The sequence below is a fragment of the Cryptomeria japonica genome, chromosome 5 (assembly GCF_030272615.1).
Source record: "Cryptomeria japonica chromosome 5, Sugi_1.0, whole genome shotgun sequence".
NCBI classification, from domain to species: domain Eukaryota; kingdom Viridiplantae; phylum Streptophyta; class Pinopsida; order Cupressales; family Cupressaceae; genus Cryptomeria; species Cryptomeria japonica.
In genome coordinates this window covers 727,213,747-727,236,829 of record NC_081409.1, presented here as the reverse complement: position 1 = coordinate 727,236,829, position 23,083 = coordinate 727,213,747, and the positions used below count along the sequence as shown (strand labels likewise).

Below are 23,083 nucleotides of genomic sequence, written 5' to 3'. Positions count from 1 at the left end.
AAGAGAGGGTATTTATATTTTTCCCACGTGTGGAGTCATCCTATGGCGTTGGACAATACCTAACTCCACCGCTAACCTATTCAGGACAAAAGTTGTGATGACAACGTTGACAACTTTTTACAACTTTGCACTTTTTAACTTCTTGGTCTTCTCAACCCATAAGACCTATTCTAAGTCACCACATATGAATTTTCAAATATTTCTAAGACCTATTTAACCCTCCCTAATGCATATACCAAGTTTTGACACATCTGACCATCAAGAAGGTCAACTACCTACTCAAACCCACTATTTACACAAAAATGAAAACCTAAGAAGAATGAACTCAACCTAGGCCTATATTGACTCAAAACACTAACTCTTGGACCCTCTTGGAGTCCTTATTTAGTACTAACTTGGCTAGGGTCAGTACAAGACAAAATTGTGAAAACTAGATAGCCTAAGTCCTAGGTGCTCCTACACCATTCTCCCAAACAAAAGAAGATCATGTCACCTCCTTGGGAATCAGATTTTGATCAATTCCAAGCTTCTTAAACTCTGTCTCAAGGACTCATGTAGCTTCAGCATCATCCATACCCTGCCATTTGATTAGGTGCTCCCAATAGGCTTGATGCCTTGTCTTCTTGGCGATCCTTGAACTCAACACCTTTTCTGCCTTTGGATTTGGTTTGGCTGGTAACTGAAGGTTGTTCACATCATCTGATACCTCTGAGTGACTACAATCTGAACCTTGAATTGGTCCCTTATAGGAAATTAGGTCTGCTATGTTGAAAACTAGTGACAATCCTATGTCACTAGGTAGATCCACCTTGTATGCATTTTCTCCATACTTGGCTAGAATGGCACATGGACCTATCCTTCTCATTTGTAACTTGTTAGGCACTGCTTGTTGTAACCTTGCTTTGTTTCGGTGCACCATAACAAGATCTCCCACTTGAAATTGTAGATTTTTCCTCTTTTCATCAACTTTTTGCTTGAGTTTGCTTGTGTTCTCCATCAATGCTTGCTTGACTGATTCATGGACTTCCTTCATTGATTGAGCAAAGTCTTCTATGTATCCACATCTTGCTGCTGCACTACCTAAGTCTCTCAACTCCAAAATCCCTCTTGGGTACACTCCATAGACCACTTCAAAAGGACTTTTGCCAGTAGTCCTATTTATGATGTGATTATACACCTTATTCAGCTTGTGAGAGTACTTGTTCCCATGTCTGACCATATTCCTTAGTAAGGCACCTTAGTAAGTTTCCCATGACAACTTTTTACAACTTTGCACTTTTTAACTTCTTGGTGTTCTCAACCCATAAGACCTATTCTAAGTCATCACATATGACTTTTCAAAAATGTCTAAGACCTATTTAACCCTCCCTAATGCCTATACCAAGTTTTGACACATTTGACCATCAGGAAGGTCAACTACCTACTCAAACCCACTATTTACACAAAAATGCAAACCTAAGAAGAATGAACTCAACCTAGGCCTACATTGACTCAAAACACTAACTCTTGGACCCTCTTGGAGTCCTTATTCACTACTGACTTGGCTAGGGTCAGTACAAGCCAAAATTGTGAAAACTAGATAGCCTAAGTCCTAGGTGCTCTTGCACCAGTACAACTAGCTATTAGTTGTTTGAAAACAACAAAAAAAAACTTGAATAGTATGGTAGTTGTTAGTTGCAAGACAATGATAAATTATAACAATGAATTATTTCTTAAGGTAAAAAGTATTAATTAAGCATTTTTCTGTATACAATAAAAGATGAAGGAAGAAAAATTAGGCAAAGATTCTAACAAAAAAAAATTTATTGATAAAGTTGAAGTGTTATGCCATGAATGGAAAGATGATAGTTCCCTGATTTAGAAAGGCACTCATTTGTGTCTATAGTGGATGGTTGGTTGTCTAGTTTGTTTTTTGTCAATCTGTGTAGTGGTTTTGTTCTGGTTGTCTGGTGATTTTCTGCATTTTTTGGTTTTTGCTTTAGCTTTTTGGTTGGGTGTGCACTCTTCATGCACCCCAACTAGTTACTTTTAAGTGGTTATGTAAAATTTTTGGGCCTATCCTCCCCTAATCAATCAAAATTAAGGCCACAAAAAAGGATTCGATATGCTTTGTGAGCTATTGGCTTGAGATTGACGATTGTAAAAGTCGTTAATATTATAAATGAAAACCCATTACATATAATTAGTTCTTAATTGTCTCTAAACAATTAAAAGTATCTTTAATTGCATGGTAACCATTGGGTGAAAGTTAAGAAAAAATAATAATAAATAAATTTTTCAAAGGTTAAAGTATTAGTACAACCCCTTTAAGGACTGTGTGAAGGGGAGGGTAGATGGAATATAATAATTTCTTCATGACACCTATAGAAATTATTTATATATATGTAATAGCTTGTAGATGACCTATAGTAACCTCCTATAAATCAAGAAGAACGTCTATGGTCCATGAAATACATGTATCATTCTTTTATTGGTTCTTTGTAGTATAGCTTATTCATATTAATACTTATATTCATAATGAATATAGTAGATAAAATAATGAATGAAAGTCATGTAAAAATAATAATAAACAACAATAATGATGTATTTAAAGTTGTTTATGTTATGAGTTTGAGAATGTTGACTAATAAAGCCATTAATTAAAAAGAAAGATCCCTTCATCAAAAATAGCTTTCAGTTATCTCAAAGTGGCAAATATTACTTAAATAAAATGTTGATTATGAATTATAAGTCTACTGGTAAACAAATTTGTCACTATGAATTTATCTTCAAAATTGACATTGTTTGCTCGAAGAGCAATGAAAAACTACAATATTATCCATAATAGACATACAAATACCAAACAAGACTTCCTATAGCCCACAACAAAGAAAAAGCCATCACTTTTCTTATCCCTGTTTGTAGTAAGCACAATCTTTGATAGATTAAAACTACAATATTATCCATAATAGACATACAAATACCAAAGAAGACTTCCTATAGCCCACAACAAAGAAAATGCCATCATTTTTCTCATCCCTGTTTGTAGTAAGCACAATCTTTGATAGATTAAAACTTATGTTCTACGAAAACTAATCCTTTCTCAAAAATAATTATAGAGTCATGACAAGTTAACAAAAGAACTATTTTAGATATCTTGAAAGATGATGTGCTTTGCCTTTCCATTGGCATATTACAAGTTCAAGATTTTTTTCTTTTGTGTTTTCTAACAAATAATCATAGTACAAGACCGTTTAGATATAATGATTTTCATATTTTACAAGCCATCTTCCCAACACATATAGATGATTATTTTTATTTTCCTTGTTTGTTAGTTTAAAGTAGCTCAATAAAACTTCTTGTATCTAACCCCGTCTATTCAAGAGATTTTTTAGTCATGATATGAGCTTTTTGACACAGTATATGCACTTTTCTCGACTTATTCCACGTTTTTGAATTCCAAGCCAACTTTCCTACGTCCATAATACATTAATAGAGAATTGATATAGCTTTCATTGTTTTGATGGTCTAAATAGCCAAAGAAGTTTAATAACACCACATTGTATCGATAAATCCTTTCTGTGTACCCTGCAATCATGCTCTCTTCCATAACTTCTATTTAAACCATTATATAGAAGAGTTCACCATTTTGCCTTCACTTCCATTTTTGCATATAACTTGTGATCATTGCATGCATGAGATTACATCTCTTTGAGCTATTCTGTAGAATAGTTTACATGCTTTGTTCGCTGATTCCGCGTCTTGCAGGCATGTCTACGGGAGCATTTACAACTTGAATATCTGACAAAAATCCATATGAATTTAGCTTCGATAAATGCCTGTAACCTGTTCCAAGTATCCCACTTTGGCGCAAGGTAGGAAGAGCGTTGACAAAGGTGGTGAATTAGTTTTGTAGTTGTCAACAACATTTGATTGAAATTTTCTGAAGCCTTTTCAACAAATCCATTAATTGCATATCCAGGAGTCATTACTTTCACGAAACAAACATTTCTTTGAAGCATCCTCATAGAGAGTTCATGTGCCCTTTGTATGCATCCACAATTTGATTGAATGTCGACCTTGCTTTCGTAGCAGGAACATCTGACAACGTCTTTCTCCTTTATGCTTTGATGAATGTTCATAGCCTCTTCCAAAGCTTCCATTTTATTACAAGCCAAGAATGGTTGGGATTAGGTGTTTCAATCTTGGAGTCTTAAAATTGGTTATTTAATAATTTATTTATTCTAATTTATTTATTTCTTAAGTTGCCATTCATTTTGTGGGTCTTCTTGGTGAGGTGGTATCCTACATGGCAGTGATGAGATGGCATAATCTTTTTCTTAGGAAATTGGTGTCCACTTGGAAGATTCTACATTTTGGGAAGGTGTTCTCATATATTTCCAACTTGGAGTGGGAATTGATTTGGCAATCTCTTATATTGACTAAAGAGTCTTGGCTTGTGTTTTCTATTATGGATTGGAGTTGTATTTGAGCAGCTAATATTTATGGTGAAGTTCACTTTTGACAAGTGGTGTGAGGTAAGGAAAGTGTCTATTCCTAGTTATGGGAGTTGCTATGTTGAACTTGCATTACATTAGGTAAGATAACCATTTTGGATGAGATAGGTGTTAGTGCTTTGGAAGGTTGTTATGTGAAACATGTCATGATAATGGTAATTATATTATTTATGATATGACTTACCTTTTAGGCTTTGAAGTTGGTTTTTGGAAACCATGGAAGCCTACAACTTTGTGTTGAGCTTTATAAATATGTGACTCCTTGGCTTATTTTGATGAGAAGTTGAAAGACAACGTTATGTTGCCAGAATTACTCCTGAATCTTGTAATAGTGTGAAGACTCCTAAAGAGCATTGGCTTTGTGCATTGTATTGTAATTGCTATTGTTGCTGATAATACAATTGAGTCTGGCTTTTGGAATGTGGGTTTTTTCCTGAAAGGGTTTTCCCATGTATATGTTGTGTGATGTGTTTATTTTGTTTTGAATGTTTGTTAACGTTTAATTAGATGTGCATATGAATTTGTAATTGTTAAAAGGTTTAGAAAATTTTTGCATTCACTCTTCTGATAGTTTAGTGTAGGAAGTTGTATTCTGCTACGTAGTTTTCTTTCAGGTGGTATCACAGCCTAATCACCTTTGATCTTAGTTGTGGGGATTGTTGGGTTTTTGGTATTGATCTAGTTTCAGTGGGAGTTTTGCAGAAGTGAGTTTTGCAGAAAAAGATGGTGAGCACATCTGGAAGGATTAAGATGGAGAATGATTATTTCAGTGAGGCATTGGTTGTAGCTTTGGCAGTGCAAGTATCTAAAGATGTGTGGTTAATAGATTCTGGAGTATCTTTTCACATGACATCATATAGAGATTGAGTCTCAAAATATGAAGAATTTGATGGTGGAAAGGTGTACCTTGGTGATGATTCTTACCTGGAAATAGTTGGCTGTGGAAGAGTTTGAATTAAATTCCATGATGATAGAGTGAAGGGAATTGATGGCGTGTTGCATATCCCTAATTTGGCACAAAACCTCCTTTCAATGAGTAAATTGATTATGTGGATGTGCATGTTGTCTTCTCAAGTGGAGGATGTAAGATGACTAGAGGAGCTATGGTTTTGGCTAGAGGAGTTCGAATAGGAACCTTGTTCAAGTTGGATGCATGCACTGTTTAGTGCAATAGTTCTTCTAATAAGTCAAAATATTTAGATTCTTCATCCTTATAGTCAAATAAAGGAGTGAAGAAATTTGTTTCATCTACTTCTGATGGTCATGCTTTCTAGGTACCTAAGGGTGCTCATTCTTTGGAAATGAAGCTTCCTATAAAGAAGACAATGTTATGGCACTAGAGACTTGGCCACATTGGTGAGAAGGGTCTTTGAACCATAAAATCTAAGAGTCTTGTAGAAGGCCTTGAAGATTGCAATCTCGAGTTCGACTTTTGTGAACATTGTATCTTTGGTAAATAAAACCGTGTGTAATTTTATAAAAGTTCTCATAAGTCTTCTGAGATGTTGGACTACATTCATGCAGATATGTTTGATCCTATAAATATTCCTTCATTATCAAAATCTGTATATTTTGTATCTTTTATAGATGAATATAGTAGGACATTTGTTTATTTCCTTGCTGAAGTCTTCAGTCGGTTTACAGAGTTTAAATCCTTGGTTGAAAATGAGACTGATAGAAAGATTAAATGTTTGAGAACTGACAATGGTGGTGAGTTTTGTTCTACAGAGTTTGATACGTTTTGTAATGAACACGGGATTGAAATACATAAGACAACTCCATACACCCCTCAACAGTATAGAGTTGTAGTGAGAATGAATAGGACGTTGATGGAGAGGGCTAGGAGTATACTAAGTGGAGTTGGCCTTAAGCAGAAGTTTTGGGATAAAGTTGTATCCATTGCATGTTATCTAATCAACAGATCTCCTACATCAACTCTTGTTGATAAGACACCCATGGAGGCATGGTCTGGTAAAAAGCCTTCATTAAGGCATTTCAGTGTATTTGGTTGTGAGGTATATGCACATGTGCCAAGTGAGAAAAGGTCTAAGTTGGAAAACAAAGTGGTGAAATGTATCTTCATTGGCTATGGTGTCGATGTGAAATGGTACAAGCTTTGGGATCTTGTGGCCTAGAAGGTTCTCTATAGTAGAAGTGTAATTTTCAAAGGGATGAAACCTTCCACTATATTATTGTGGCCAAAGAAAAAGGAGGAAAATGAGGTAGTTCGAGTTCCACTTACTCCTGGAAGAGATGAACTACGCACTCCTAGTGGACCTAACAAGGAGGAGAGCTCTGGAAGCTCTGAGCATTCTGAAGAAGATGAAGAACCTCAACCTTAACTATTAAGGATCTCTACGTGTGATAGGCGACAACTGGATAGCTTTGGTTATTCACTGGAAAGGTTTAGTTATTTATTGTTGGATTCAAATTACGTTTTTGCCTTGATTGCTAACATTGATGAGCCTAGGATTGTTAGAGAGGCTATGGGTATGGATGATTCAAATTCTTGAAAGAAAGCCATGGATGAGGAGATGGCTTCTTTGAAGAAAAATGATACTTGGGATCTAGTACCATTGCTTGATGGACATAAACTTGTTAGTTGTAAATGGGTGTTCAAGAAGAAGTTGGGTCTTGATGGTAGTGTTGAAAACCATAAGGCACAATTGGTCACGAAGGGGTATTCACACAAGGAGAGAATTGACTTTGGTGAGATTTTCTCTCCTGTAGTGAAGCTGTCATCCATTTGTTTTTTGTTATCACTTGCAACAATGCATGATTTGGAAATTGAGCAAATATATGTGAAGACAACTTTCCTTCATGGCAATTTGGAGGAAGAGATTTATATGTCACAACCTGAGCATTTCAGGGTTGAAGGTAATGAAAATCTGATATGTAAGCTGAAGAAATCTCTGTATGGTTTGAAACAATCTCCTAGGATGTGGTACCAAAAATTTGACCTATGTGTTGAGTTTGGGGTTTCAAAGATCTAAGTCTAACCATTGTGTGTATTTCAAAACTAAAAGTGATTGCATTCTCATTGTTGCATTGTATGTAGATGATATGTTGTTTTTTGGGAATGGTAATATGATTTCAGATTTGAAGTTTTAGTTGTCAACACAGTTTGATATGAAATATTTAGGTGCGGCGAGGTATATCCTATGGATGGAGATCAAAAGAGATAGAGCTAGCAAAAAGATCTGGTTAAGCTAGACCAAGTATGTAAACTCGATGTTGGAGAGATTTGACATGTCAACTTGCAAAACCTTGGTAGTTTCTTTTTTGCAAGGTGAAGTTATGAGCTGAGGATTGTCCAAAATCTCCTAATGAGATAAAGGACATGACCAGAGTATCGTATGCAAGTGCTATAGGCAATTTAATGTATGCTATGTTCTGTACTAGGGCAGACATTTCCCAAGCAATGGGATTCCCGAGTTAGTTTATGGCTAATCCTGGACGAGTACTTTGGGATGTAGTGAAGAAAGTATTCAGATATTTGAAAGGTAATTTCGAGTATTCCCTATGTTTTCATGGTTATCCTAGTGGACCTCGACATTGAGTTTGTATCCGTCGATTTGTGGATTCAGATTGGATAGGTGGTATTGACAAGAGAAGATCCACTAGTGGATATGTTTGGCGATTCTATTAGTTGGATGAGTAAGTGGCAAGATGTAGTCACTTTGACCACGACAGAAATAGGGTACATGGCAGCTACTCATGCTTGTAAGGAAGCCATTTGGCTTAAAAGGTTGTGTTCTAATATTGGTTTTAATGCATAACAGATTAGAACAAAGCATATTGATGTACAGTTTCATTTTGTTCGTGATATGGTAGAAGATGGAGAAGGTTGATACTTTGGCAAATGCTGCAGATACATTAACAAAGTCAGTGAGCACTAAGAAATTCAAATGGTGTGCCAGTTCGATTGGCCTTGGGGCCTAAGTAGTTGATGTTGTAGAGTTTTAATAGGTCTTCGACAAGTGGGAGAATGTCAGGATTAGGTGTCTCAACCTTGGAGTCCTAACATTGGTTATTTAATAATTGATTTATTCTAATTTGTTAGTTTTCTAAGTTGCCATTCGCTTTGTGGGTCCTCTTGGTGAGGCGGTATTCTATATGGTAGTGATGAGATGGCAAAATCCTTTTATTAGGAAATTGGTGTCCACTTAGAAGATTCTATATTTTGTGAAGTTGTTATATATTTGCAACTTGGAGTGGAAATTGATTTGGCTATTTCTTATGTTGACTAAAGAGTCTTGGCTTGTGTTTTCTATTATGGATTGGAGTTGTATTTAAGCAGCTAATATTTATGGCAAAGTTCACTTTTGACAAGTGGTGTTAGGTAAGGAAAGTGCCTATTCCTGGTTATGGGAGTTGCTATGTTGAATTAGCATTACATTGGGTAAGATAACCGTTTTGGATGAGATATGTGTTAGTTCTTTAAAAGGTTGCTATGTGAAATATGTCATGATAATGGTAATTATATTTTTTATGACATGTCTTACCTCTTAGGCTTTGAAGTTGGTTTTGGAAACGATGGAAGCTTACTACTTTGTGTTGAGCTTTATAAGTATGTGATTCCTTGGCTTATTTAGATGAGAAGTTGAAAGACAACGTTATGCTGCTGGAATTACTCTTGAATCCTATAATAGTGTGAAGACTCCTGAAGAGAATTAGCTCTGTGCATTGTATTGTAACTACTATTGTTTTTGATAATACAATTGAATCTGGCTTTTGAAGTGTGGGTTTTTTCCCGAAAGGATTTTCCCACGTATGTGTTGTGTTATATGTTTATTCTGTTTTGAATGTTTGTTAATGTTAATTTTCTGCAATCACTCTTCTCCTTATAATTCAGTGTAGAAAGTTGTATTCCGCTACTAGTTTCCTTTCAAGAATGCACTAGCAAATGTAAACTTATGAATGTCCATACTTTTCTACAAAGCATCTACTTTGGCGCTGCATGGGCGCGGTGGGCAAGGAATTTGGCTTTATACCCGCCAATTGCTTGTTTGTGAGTTTCTAAAACTTTTCTCACAAATCTATGTTGTATGAATGCTGCAATCATGGCATGCCTTGAGATGACTCGCCTTTGAGGCATTGTATTGAACAATTTATGCAATCATCGGATTCCATGAGAAGACATATTACAATTAATAGTATGGAATTCAGGTTTTCACATTGAATTGAATCAATATGCTTTAGTGGGTTTTTCTTTACATGGTGTCAATCTCATTGTTGCAAATCTTTCCATCGATAAAAACTGAAGCACCATAGATATGCTGCTGTTGGCTATTAGAATTTCTTCAAAAAAGAACTATCTGGGCAAAGAAAAAACCCGCACACAAGCTCTGATATCAATTGAAAGATTGAAGGATTAATGAAAAGAAAGGAACAACACTTATGCTATGCCAAAGATAAAATCAGAAATAGATAATTGCAAAATCAATCTCGAATTACAAAAATTAGGACTTCTCTATACTGTGCACACAACAGAGATAAATGAAAATACAGATCTGAAATTGAAATTTTATATATTGAAATTGAAAAATTGCTTACAAATATATAAAGCGCAATGTCTTTAACACTGCTGTCCTAACAGCCAAGTCTCTGATAGTCCAATCTGACCTCCCCATGCTTTTAAACGGTTAGTGGAGGACCTTCCCCACGTATTGAAATGATCCATAATTGGAATTGGAATACATTTTGTCAAGTTGTTCATTTCAACTTCGCACGTGTATAGGAAAGAAATTTCTTTCATCAAACTAGCAGTTTCTATAATCACTGCTGGTAGAAACCAATAGCATCATACTGCTAATTCCCATCGGGTGAGGGTTTAAACTTCATAAGTAAATCATTTTGCTGCTTTGTTATCTTTGCCAAATCTTTATCCATCACACATGTGCATGATTCCTCTCATTGCTAGTCTCTATGTTCTACATGCAATCTGCATTAGGGGCAACCATAAATGTATGTTTTTATATGTGACTAAGTAAATAATTCCCATTAAGAAGAGTTACAATGGATTTTTAAAAAAAGGAGAAGGGAATTTCGTCTTCCTTACATTAGCTTTAAGATAATTGATTCCCTAACTCTAATAAATTAGTAGAACTTATGGAGTTCATAAGAGGAAGAGTGAAACCAATATTTGAATGTGGGACACATGGACCAATACTTCTTTTATTTAGACCTTAACTAGTTTATTTCTGAGTGCAATTTGTTATACGTATTTATCATGGTTGTCTTGGTCAAGTTCAACCCCCATGCTACTGCAGATTTCTGGCTTAAGTTGGTATTGAATTTATAAGGGACTGAATATGGAAAGACTATCAGACTATCACATTCTTATTTTGATTTTGAAATCCAATAATTTTATTATGGACCACCATTATGGTTCATTAGGAGTAAATTTTCTAACCACTGAAAACTTAGCCTCATAATCATCTTTTAGAGGTGGGTCACCTAATTATGTTTCAGATTCTTTCAAAACAATTTCTGGGTTTATTTCTTTTCTCTTTCCCCTTTCCAGAACATAAAGAACTTTTGAATTTGGCTAACGGATGTGAAAGTTATGATGGTTTTAAGACTGCCCTGTTCACTACAATCTGCAGATTGGAAGCTGAGAATCGTTATATATAGATTATATGCACAAAATTAACAATTATTATCATTGTTATGCATATATTATTATGAATATAGGTGAAAAATAATAAATAGTTCATTACCAGGTCTTTGCAAAGGGTTTTAGATTGGGAAAAATCAACAAGTGAGAAAGTAGGACCTCTTGTGCGTAAGTTACCTAAAACTGAATGAAGTTAGGAAATTATGGTTGTTCTTTGAATTGGAATCTTAGTGGTCATCATTATCTATTTGTACTCTAGAAATACACTAATCAAGTTAAACCTAAAGGACTAAATGCTAGCTATGGGCTTGCCTTGTGCTATTGTTTATCTATCTTATTAAATATTCGGATGTCAAAGTGAGATGTTTGGGACATTATACGTCATAAACATTGATCATTGGTTACACCCATGTGTGCATTATTTAGATTGGTGACATTCTCCTTCACATAAATGTGTTCAATGGATGAGTGCATTAGACATGCATTGCACAAGTGTGTAGGCATTCATTCACGTAGTGAATTAGAATTTGTCATGAATGTTGCCACAAACTGCTATATCCTGCTATATCCTTTGTGATGGATTGGGTTTCTCTACTGGAGTAGCATGGGGAAGCTTCATGGCAGGTGGTTATCACCTTGATGATGCTCTCTCTCTTGTTTTCTCTTACATCCTTCAAAACACAAAGGAGACAAAAGAGAGCTTGTAATTCAAGTGTTAATGTATACCTATATTGCAACTTACTACTTGAACAATAGATGATTCTTATGTACTACTAGTCCCTTACAAAGTTTGATTATGAATCAGATTTGTGTTTGGACCTATAATGTAAAATGTTTTTTATTTTTATTTTATTTAAATTTATTTATTAATCATGCCAAAATGTTATGAATTGTATGACCGTAGAAACATTTTGTATGTTAGAAAAGAGAAATTTTTTATGTCTAAGTGTTTGACTCTTTAACCTTCAACGACCATTATGTTATATTATCCATCAAACTTAAATTTATCAATTTATTTTGAGTAGATATTACATAGTAAGCTACTCCTTTTTTGTTTAAAGCTTATTTTGTAAATCTACTATGTAACCCCTCAAGCAGAGCTACTTGTGATTTCAGGTGCAACTAGGAAGTACCTCTACTACTTGTGTGGTGGTTCTTGGTCAAGAGTTGGTTGATAATATCTCCATATTTAAGAGAAAAGACTTGATGTAAAGGTTTAAGAACTTGTGGCCTATGCTACTAAACTTGCAAAAATAGATCTATAAGTGCATTATAACCCTGTGGTTGAAGATAAGATTGAGATCTACCCCTTTGCCTTCAGTTTCTTGTCATCTATTTTACCTCCTCTGAAGATTGTGATGCCCTTATGGTCATGGGTAAATGGAAATGTTGCCCTCTCACTTTATTCAACCTTTGATGCCTTCCTTTAACCTGATAAAAGAATATATTGATGTTTCACTTATTTAGGTAAGACATCCCTATCTTCCCCTATAGCTCTAGTGTAATTCAACTTATGAGGCTACTGTAATACACTAGGTAATTTCCTTAAGGTGGACCCAGATACAAGTAATTTCTCCCATACTTGGACTATTCCTATATCTTGGAAGAAAGTGATTTTTCAAAGGCATCGCTAAGTGAGATTGTTCTACAGTTGTGTGAGTATCCTTAGCCTCTGATGAATTACCATGAGGGACTTCCTTTCTATTGTACATGTAGTTTCACTATGATAGATTTGACCTTTGTTTCTCCCCATGGTGTCTTCCTCCACCTAGTGGAAGAATTTTCATCTAAGCCATCTCATGGTCTTCCTTGACATTTTTGATGTTGAATCAAAGGATTCTACTAATACAGCCTGCCTCTATGCCCTACTACTTCAGCTAGTTTAGTCAACCATACAACCCATAACGACACCATATTATGTCCTAAGGGGTCATATGGTATCCTAAGGGGCCATAGGATACCAGATGACCCCTTAAGACACCATGTGACCCCTTAGAACACCATATAGTGTCGTTATGGATCATATGGTGTCCTAGCGGGTCATATGGTGTCCTAAGGGGTCATATAGTGTCCTATGACCCCTTAGGATACCATATAACCCCTTACATGTCGTTAGGGTTCACATTGTGTCCTAAGGGGTCATATGGTGTCCTATGACCCCTTAGGACACTACATGACCCCTTAGGACACAACATGGTGTCATTACGGGTCGTATTGGTGTCCTAAGCAGTCATTAGGTGTCTTGTGATCCCATAGGACACCATATGACCCATAATGACAACATAAGGTGTCCTAAGGGGTCATATTGTGTCTTAAGGGATCATAACACACCATATGACCAATTAAGACACAATATGATTCTCAATGACACCTAAGGGGTCATATGGTGTCCTAAGGGGTCACAGGACACCATATGACCCATAGCGACACCATATTGTGTTCTAAGGGGTTATATGGTGTCCTATGATGCCATAGGACACCACATGACCCCTTAGGACATCATACGACCCATAACGACACCATATTGTGTTCTAAGGGGTCATATGGCGTCCTATGACCCCATAGGACACCATATGACCCCTTAGGATACCATACAACCCATAACAACACCATATTGTGTTCTAAGGGGTCATATGGTGTCCTAAGGGGTCATAGGACACAATATGACCCCTTAAGACACCATGTGACCCCTTAGAACACCATATAGTGTCATTATGGGTCATATGGTGTCCTAAGGGGTCATATGGTGTCCTATGGGGCCATGTAAGAAACAATATTATCCTTCTTGTTCCCAAGCAAGCAAGTGTAATGTATTGTAACTTAAGATCATTCAGTCTAAGAGCCCCCCCACTTCTTATGAATGGAACACCATTGCCATTTTACAATATGTTGTTTCCTCTTTTCTTTTCCATTAGACCATAGAAACATCCTTTTCTACTTTTGAATTTCATTAACTTGATAACAATAAAATAACCATACTAAGCAATAGTAGAGGCTATATGAAGATAGTATTTTTTGACAGACCTACAATTTGCAAGCCAAGAAATAGAGCTGTCAATCCTATTCATCTAGTTTGTGCTTGAATTTCCCCTTAAACCATAACCATATATCTTTTAAATTTTGATTAAGGGAAACAATATTCTCAATTATCTCACTTGCTTTGAAGGACCACCCCACTCGATGTCATATTTGCAAACCATAGAGGAGGCTCTTCTTGCTACCCTAACATTATGGATTTAGATTTTGATAGCTTTTCTCAAGAAACATCACAAAAAAGAGAGATCTTCTTCATTGGAGATCCCATATTATCTTTGTTGAGTTCAAGAAATAGGGAAGTATTATCCATAAATTGAAAGTTTAATATATTTTCCATGTTAGTGATGCATATACCCTTAGCTTTAGGTGAAAGAGTGGCCTCTTCGAGAAAGTAGTATATAGAATCTACTACTATGAAAAATGGAGTAGGGGATAATGGAGAACCTTATCTAATGGATCTTTCAAGGCTGAATGATTCAATTAAGGAACCATTTATATCAATCTAAACATAGGTATCTTTCAAGAGAGTTTGGGCCTACTAACAAAGGGTTGCTAGGAATCCAAAAGCCTCTTGGGTTAAGCCTCCTAGGTGATGATTGGGATGGAGCACCGAACCCTATCATATGATTTTTTGAAGTCCAAGAGGAACATTGTATCATTTTGTAGAGACCTTGGCCCAATTCATGGCCTCCCATGTAGTAAGAAGATTCTCCATGATGTATCTCTCTTTGATAAAGTTGGTCTGTGTAGTGTTGATAAATTCAAGAAGAAAGAATAATATGGAAGATGCGAAATAAAGTATTTTAATTTTATATGGAAGATGAACGGGTCATATTTTGTATAATTGAGGTTTTAATTTTTTAATTTTTGTCATTTCTTGACATTTATAAGGCATTTTTGACCCATGTCCTAACTCATAGCATAAACTTGTAAGAACTCTAAAAATATAGATAAGCCTACAAATACATTCATATAAAGTACAACAAATTAATGTTATGTTCCTTGGGGAGATTTTGTACATATATTATGCTTGTGTTGTACTTGCACTATATTATAAAGTGCAACTAGGAGTTCTGTATAGTCTTAATTTTCACCACCGTAAAATGAATCCTAGTGATTCCCATATCATGAACATTTTCCTTAGAATTTTGTATGCAATTTTTTAAGTAACTTTTGCATCATAATTGATTTAATGTTGTTTCCACATATTCTTACACATATGTGCCATGCTTCAATTTTTCAATCCGCAAGCAATTCTTATTACCATTAAGATGGAATTATCACATGGTTATACAAATGTATCCATATTTTTTAGTGGAGCAGTGGAGAAACCTTCTAATTTATTGTTATAAACATATTTTGTGAGATTATAGAACAATAGTAGAGCCCCGCGCATATTTTAGTAATGTACTATGGTTCACTCGTGTTTTTTTGTATCTGTTATTTTGATCTACATTCTTGGGAGGTTAATGGACTTTAGTAGACACTATCATTTCCTCTTTAATAATATCTACAAATTCTACACACTTTAGGAGTTCATCATCATCATCATGTTCTCATATTCATGGGATATTTTTCAAGACCTTTCATTCCTTCTCATTTCTCACTTTTGGAGAGGAGTTTTTTTGTTAGTTTGTTTTCTATTTTTCTTCTTTTTATTGGAGATATTTATTGTATATAGTTACCTTATCAGGCTATTTTATTATGACTCATCATTTTTAGTGTTTATTTTTCTTCCTACGTATCAATTAAGCGGGGGGGTTGAATAATCTAGTTAGTGTTTACCCTATCTAGGAGATTCATATTCACACTACACTTAAATCTTAGTTCGGAGACATCTCACCTTTTATATTACCTCATATGGACTCACCAAGTGTCTAAATACTTGTCCATAATGTTTTAGAGAAGATTCATTCTTGGAGGGATAGCCATATTTTCACTCTTACCTTCTCTCCACTCCATCTTTTTAATAAAAAGGGATGTTATTGATATTTAATATTTTATCCTAATTATATTTTCTCATCTTTCATATGGTTTCTTATGGGGATTTTTTATTTTGAAAGTAGATATTGGCTACTCCACCAATGCTTGAAAGGAAAGATCATTCATGAGGGATTATTAGAGCTAGCATTATAGTTTTATTTGAACTTAAAACACCTCTTGATCTAATAAAATAAATTGAAAAGTGTTCATAATATTTCCATTGTTTTCAAATCTTGACGCATTATTTCACAAAAGAAATCTTCTTTTATGACTTGAACATTTTAATAATGATCCTATGATCTTTTCTACATTCTTTAACTTTTTTCCTTCTTTCTCTCATCCTTATCTTCTAATCTATATGTGGTTATATTAAATGATATAATTTTTTAGTATTTTATGTTTAATCCTTAAAGATATGAGTTTTTCTTAACATAGAAGTTCCATACAAGTTGTACATGGAATAAAAATATATAAAAATATCACTTTTTTCACTAACTATGAAAAAGCATATGATAAAAATTATAACATTTAAACTCATATGAATCTCCCCACATTTAGCTTTTTACCTGTAATGGAATGTCACTTGGGATTTTTGGCTTTAGTTTATAGTATTTGTAAAGAATATCTTTCATTTTTCTAAATGATCTTGTTGATCCCAAATCAATAAAAGCATTAAAATATAATGGCCTATGCTGATGAAAAATAAGCCTTATTTTTGTATACATGGTATTATTTACAAGGTAAGTGGTTGGATCTCTTTTTTTATTTTACTTATCTTCATTAGAGGGAAAATATTTATTTATTTATTTTGCATCAATAAAATGTCCCTAATATCTTCTACATATAAAATATTTCTCTCTATACTAGTTGTATATTCTATTATTATATCTATATTCTTAAAGAATAATTTCATTTCATCAACGGTAGAATAATTCTCATACTTTTCATGTTTTTTTAATTTTAGTTCGACTCAAAATATTTGCTAACATTTCTCTTGCCAAGGTTCTGAATTCTTTTTTTTTAATATTCTTTTTGAATCTTTTTTCTTTCTTTATTTTTCAACTCCTCTAAGTTTTGGAGGTAATTTTCTCTTGACCCCTACTTTCTTCCCATGTCACTACATCTTTGTATGGGTCTCCATTTTCTACTTTTTCTAACTTCTTTTGAATTTACTTTGAGAAGAGTTTCAACATAATCTATATCTTCTTCTAGTTTGGATTTATTATAAAAATATTGTATTTTTTTTTCTTTTTATGTAATCATATTATATAATCGAAAGACCCTTTCCTTTTGCATATGTGATCTAATCTTAACAATTTTTTGGACACTATTTAATTTTCATTTTTTACCTAATTTCCTTGAATATAGACATGGATTCATAATTTCAAGTATCCTACTGATTGTAGTGACTTTTTTCTTATGCTCTTTCTCTTTCTCCTTAGGAGTCCAATCTATGCTAGGATTAATTTTAGTTTCTAGCATATTGTAATGTCCTCTTGTGGGCTACCTAATATTTTTTTATAATGGTTGATTAAATAATTCTATTTAGAAGCAATTGTAGTTATTATACTAGGACCTTGATTGGAACAATACAACTTCAGTTTAGCAATGATTCTTATTATTTACAAGCATATGTTGCTAAAGATTATTGTAACAATGTAATAATGACTTCATATGAATACGTCTCAGATCTGATTTGCAGTGTGATTACACAGTTAAATGTTTGCAATTTGTAGTCGATGTGCTTAAAACTGATTAAAAAAGACAATAAGGCAGATGCTCAAAAAGCAGAAGCAAATATGGATAAAAGAGATAAAAGCTTCAAAACCAATGATTGTCGAAGCGAGTTTAATCACTTCCTTATATCTTGCAAAAACGGAATGATAGGCCGTATCCCAAAAGACATCCAATGCCTATTCATTAGTCTCATTAATCATCGCCTTCTTAAGTCATAATAATAGATCACTGCCATTAATCTTCTAACTCACAACTCCATCGGTAACGATATAGATTATTATAATCAATGTCGATTAGCATAATGGTTGTTTATTTGCCGTCACCCATAACAATCTGCTGTCATTAACATTGGTTATGACTAATCATCGATTGGTCAACCTTTTTCTTAAACCGATATCCTTAACTATTGCTCATAATGTAATCTCTTTAAGTCGCTGTTTTAGCATAAATCAAGCAATTCAAAACTGTTTCTTTTCCTAAATAAAATATAAAGTATATACATGAATGCATGAAGACACAAAGACACGAAGACACGAAGAATATACTTAAAATATGGAGCATACATATGAAAACACAAAGTAGACACATGGATAGATACAACTATACACATGTAGATATAGTTTACTTAGTCCACAACAAGCAGGAACGTCCACCTAGGACCAGATCCCTCTCTTGGGCCAATTTAATTTATTCACAAGAGGCAGGAGCGTCCAACTAGGACTAGAACCATCTCTTGGGCCAATTTTCTTTATCCACAAGAGGCAGGAGCATCCAACCAGGACCATAACCATCTCTTGGGCCAATTTACTTTATCCACAAGAGGCAAGAGTGTCCAACCAAGACAAGAACCATCTCTTGGGCCAATTTACTTTATCCACAAGAGGCAGGAGCGTCCAACCAGGACCAGAACCATCTCTTAGGCCAATTTACTTTTCCACAAGAGGTAGGAGTGTCCAACCAGGACTAGAACCATCTCTTGGGCCAACTTACCTTTTCCACAAGAGGTAGAAGCATCCAACCAAGACCAGAACCATCTCTTGGGCCAATTTACTTTATCCGCAAGAGGCAGAAGCATCCAACGAGGACCAGAACCATCTCTTGGGCCAATTTACTTTATCCACAAGAGGCAGGAGCGTCCATCGAGGACCAAAACCATCTCTTGGGCCAAATCAAATGTTAACTCAATTATATGAAATATCTAACTCTATTGATGGTGTTCACCCATAAGGGGCCTCTTGCATCTTTATATGATGTTTTATAAAAAACTTTTAGAACCGCTAGGTTAATAATTTATTGTGGATGCAAGGATGTTATAACCAATAGATTTGATCCTCCACAAAACTCCATGTGTTTCTTGTCCTTTCCCCTTCTTTTCCTTTTTCTTCAGTGGATGTGGCTTCTATTTTATGGACTTGGCTTCTCTTCCTACATTTCTATCCTACCTCCAACCTTTCATTACATCTGTAACACAAGTATTTTTTATTAATGTTCTATAGATTACAAATGTTCCCATGTCTCCATTCATTTTGGCATTTGTAGCACACCTTTTCCTTGCTGATTTCATCTTACTTACAAATGTGTCCCTTTCTCCATTTTTTCTTGCAATCAAAGCAAGGGCCTTTCCTTTTTTATTATTCTCGATCATTATAAGAAAGATATTTTTTCTTGTGTTCATCTTCCTTAATAAAATGATTATCTTTTGGTGGTACTCTCTTATGGTGACTTTTCTCCTTTGTTTGGGTAGAGTCAAGCCTTGTGGCCTTAAGAATCACTTCTTGTAGTGTAGTAGGATCCAAGGCGCTTACTAATCCATGGGTGGTGTTTGGTAATCCTTCTACAAATAGGTAAATGATCCTATCTTTGGATATCCCATGGACCATGATGACTAACCTTTAGAATTTTGAAATATATTCTTCAAGAGTCCCCCTCCGTCTTATCCTTGTGAGCTCCTTAAAATGTTTTTGAGGATGGATGCTGTCAAATCTTTCAATTAGTTTTTTCTTGAAGTCAACATAGGTTTTAACATTTTTATGGTCTTATGTACCTAGTCCATGATGCCACCATTCATGTGTTGTTCCTTCTAGGTGGAGTATGGAATATGTTATAGCATCCCTTTCTATCATAGGGCAAAGGGTGAGGTAAGTTTCTAATTTCTGAATCCATGAGTAGGCTAAAATTTTCTTAGAACCACCAAAGTTGGGAATAGTCATTTTTCCCACCTTGTTTTATATATCCATGTTATAATGTGTCCCACCTTTCCTATAGTTTCTTTTTTAATCTTCTTCACAAAATTTAGAAAAGGGAAACTTATTTTTATTTCAACATCTAGCCTTGTGTATTCTATTGCAAGCTCTCTTATGACCAAGATATGAGTCTCTTCCCTACATATCGAATGTTCTTCTATAATTAGGAAAGTTGGTACATTGGTCCTAGGAGTAGACTCCCAAGTTGTCCTACCATCACTTTTTGATTGACTAGGGGACCTTTCCCTTCCATTCCCCTAGTTTGATCTAAGATTGTCTATGGTGGTTGTTATGTTTTGTAATGTCTGAGTACTTTGTTCCATAAAAGTTCTAAACTCATGTTCTATGGCTATTGTTGCTTCATTTTTTTCTCTTTCTAGGGCCCTTAAAGTTTGCTGACTTAATTGCATCAACTAATCCACTTACATTGGTAGGAACATGCTCTGATATGACTTGTAATGTCCCCTTGTAGACTTCCTCATATTTTTTGACAATGGTTGGTTAAATAATGATATCAAGAGTGTTTGTAGTTATTATACTAGGACCTTGATTGGAACGATAAGAGAGAATAATTTATACAACTGTAATTTGGCAATGATTCTTCTTGAATGTGTGAACAACTTCTTATTTACTATTGATCAAGCATATGTTGCTAAAGCTTATTGTAACAATGTAATAATCACTTTATATGAATACATCTGAAATCTGATCTACAGTGTAATTACAAAGTAATTTTTTTGCAATTTGTAGTTGATGTGCTTACAACAGATGAAAAAGTCAATAAGGCAGATGCTCAAAAAGAAGAACCAAATATGGATAAAAGAGATAAAAGTTATCTTCATCATTTTAATTCGTGCTATATATATATATATATATATATATATATATATATATCTCATTAAATTATATTTCAAAGTGTGGAAATTACACATATCCATTTGATGATGATTATTTCTTAAATCTAACAAAATAGTCATTGAAGAATTAGAATGATAAGGATTAGATGACATTTTTCTTCGAAACATATTTTGAGGAAAAAATATAGAGCTTGACGCTTTGTTTGGAAAATAGTCCATAAGTGGCTTGTTAGTATAATGAGGGATGACATATCATTAGACCATGGAGCATTTTCTAGATGTTACCCTTAGAGATCTTCTAAAAGGCTCTAGTTCTACAATTTATTGTCTAAGCATTTCTTCTAGATTTGTAAGTCTATTATTGGAATTTCCTACCATTGAAGTTTTGGAGAATTGGTTAATCCTTTGAATCTTTGGACATCAAGGTCCCAAAAGCTACTCTTTTCTCTAGAAACCAATTGTTGATCTATTGAAAATATTATAACAAATGTACTATGGTCGATATGATGACCATAATCCATTATGGAAAATTTCCTCTTAGATAAGATACTCTTGATATAAAATATGTAGGTGGCAAAATAGTATTCAACAATATGCAAAAACTTCCATCTCTTATTGTGCAATACATTGATCATGGGTATAGATCAAACCCTTCATTTTGTAGAAAAAAACTAATAGTAGAATAAATATGTTGATTTTATAAGTAGTAAAAATCAAACGCGTAGAACGTTATCCATCTCTTTTATCCAATTTTCCCTAGTGTAACTACAACTTCTTCTTATACTCTACATCTTGTATTTATTAGAATAAACAAATATGTAGATCCAATATCATGATTTAGATAATTATGTACAAAATTATATACATAATAAAGATGAATAAAAATATCCCTTTTCACACATCACTAAACTTCTTTTGCAATAATAAAAGATAAATATACAAGTCTAATGTTCACTCTTTTAACTTGTCGATTCAATTCAAACATCCTAACACTAGTTAACATATTTTATTTAATAACATTTTTGAGTAGAGGTCTAACAGCTTCAATAAATTTTAAACTACCCTTCTCATCAACAAGAATCTCATTATGAAAAGTTTTATTTGTGCTTGCATCCATGGTTATCCTCATTGCCATTTAATTAAATTATAGAGTATAAGTTATGAATTATTACTTGAGATTATTATTCTTTTATTATATTTCTTGCTTCACTATAATTTTAATGTTAATGAAATATTTTTAAAAAATAGTTGTTATAAACATTAAATGTAGAATTTTAATTTTAATATTAATAGCTTATGGAATTTTAGTATAGTGTATGGAGTTTTAGATGAGTTATAAATCAACCAAGATAACATTAAATACTAAGCAATATATTTAAGTCTAGAGAATGTTAGTCAATTCTGTGTTAAAAACTTTTAAGTCTAGAAATCAAACTTATTGTGTGTGATTTAAGCCGTCTGATTCTAAATGATAGTTCTCTGTATTAATAATGTGTATTTATTTATTTAATTTCATTCAAGGTTGATTCCATTGGTGATATCAATAAATGTGAGCATCAATAGAGGTTTCACTGATGTAAGTTTATTTTTTATTGGATGAAAATAAGAATTACAGAATTAGATCATAAATACAAAATCAGATATAGAAGCTCAGTTGTCCCACATACATAGGGACACCTGAAACAAAAACACTAAGACAACTGAGGAAAGAATAAAGAGACAGCTGTGGAAACCAGCTGTAGCAATTACATACAAACTGTTGTAGCAGCCTACAAATGAACCATAGAAACCTAGATCTCAGCAAGAAACATAATCTCCACACTTTAAAACCGTAGCAAGCTGAACACCACCCAACTGAAAATATTGAAGCTGGTAAAAGTCACAGGATGAGCCAAACACCCTCCCTCGAGACATAAAGTATTGGATGGATCATTTATTAATCCATTGATAATGGAATTGTATGATTATTATTAATGCATTGCGCTTGATCCATTAATTCTCAATGATTATTTATCATTAATGCTTATTCATGGCATGAGTTAGCATAGCTTCAAAATTCAGTGCAAGAAATAGTATAAATATGGTTACATATGAATTATCTCAAAGCTTGAG

The 23,083-nt window shown here is 34.1% G+C and overlaps 1 protein-coding gene across 1 annotated transcript in view; it reads left to right on the top strand.

Annotated features, from left to right (window-relative positions):
• Positions 1–23,083, top strand: part of LOC131051727 (ankyrin repeat-containing protein At5g02620) — a 112,049-nt gene that overhangs the window by 3,814 nt on the left and 85,152 nt on the right. The window lies entirely within an intron of this gene.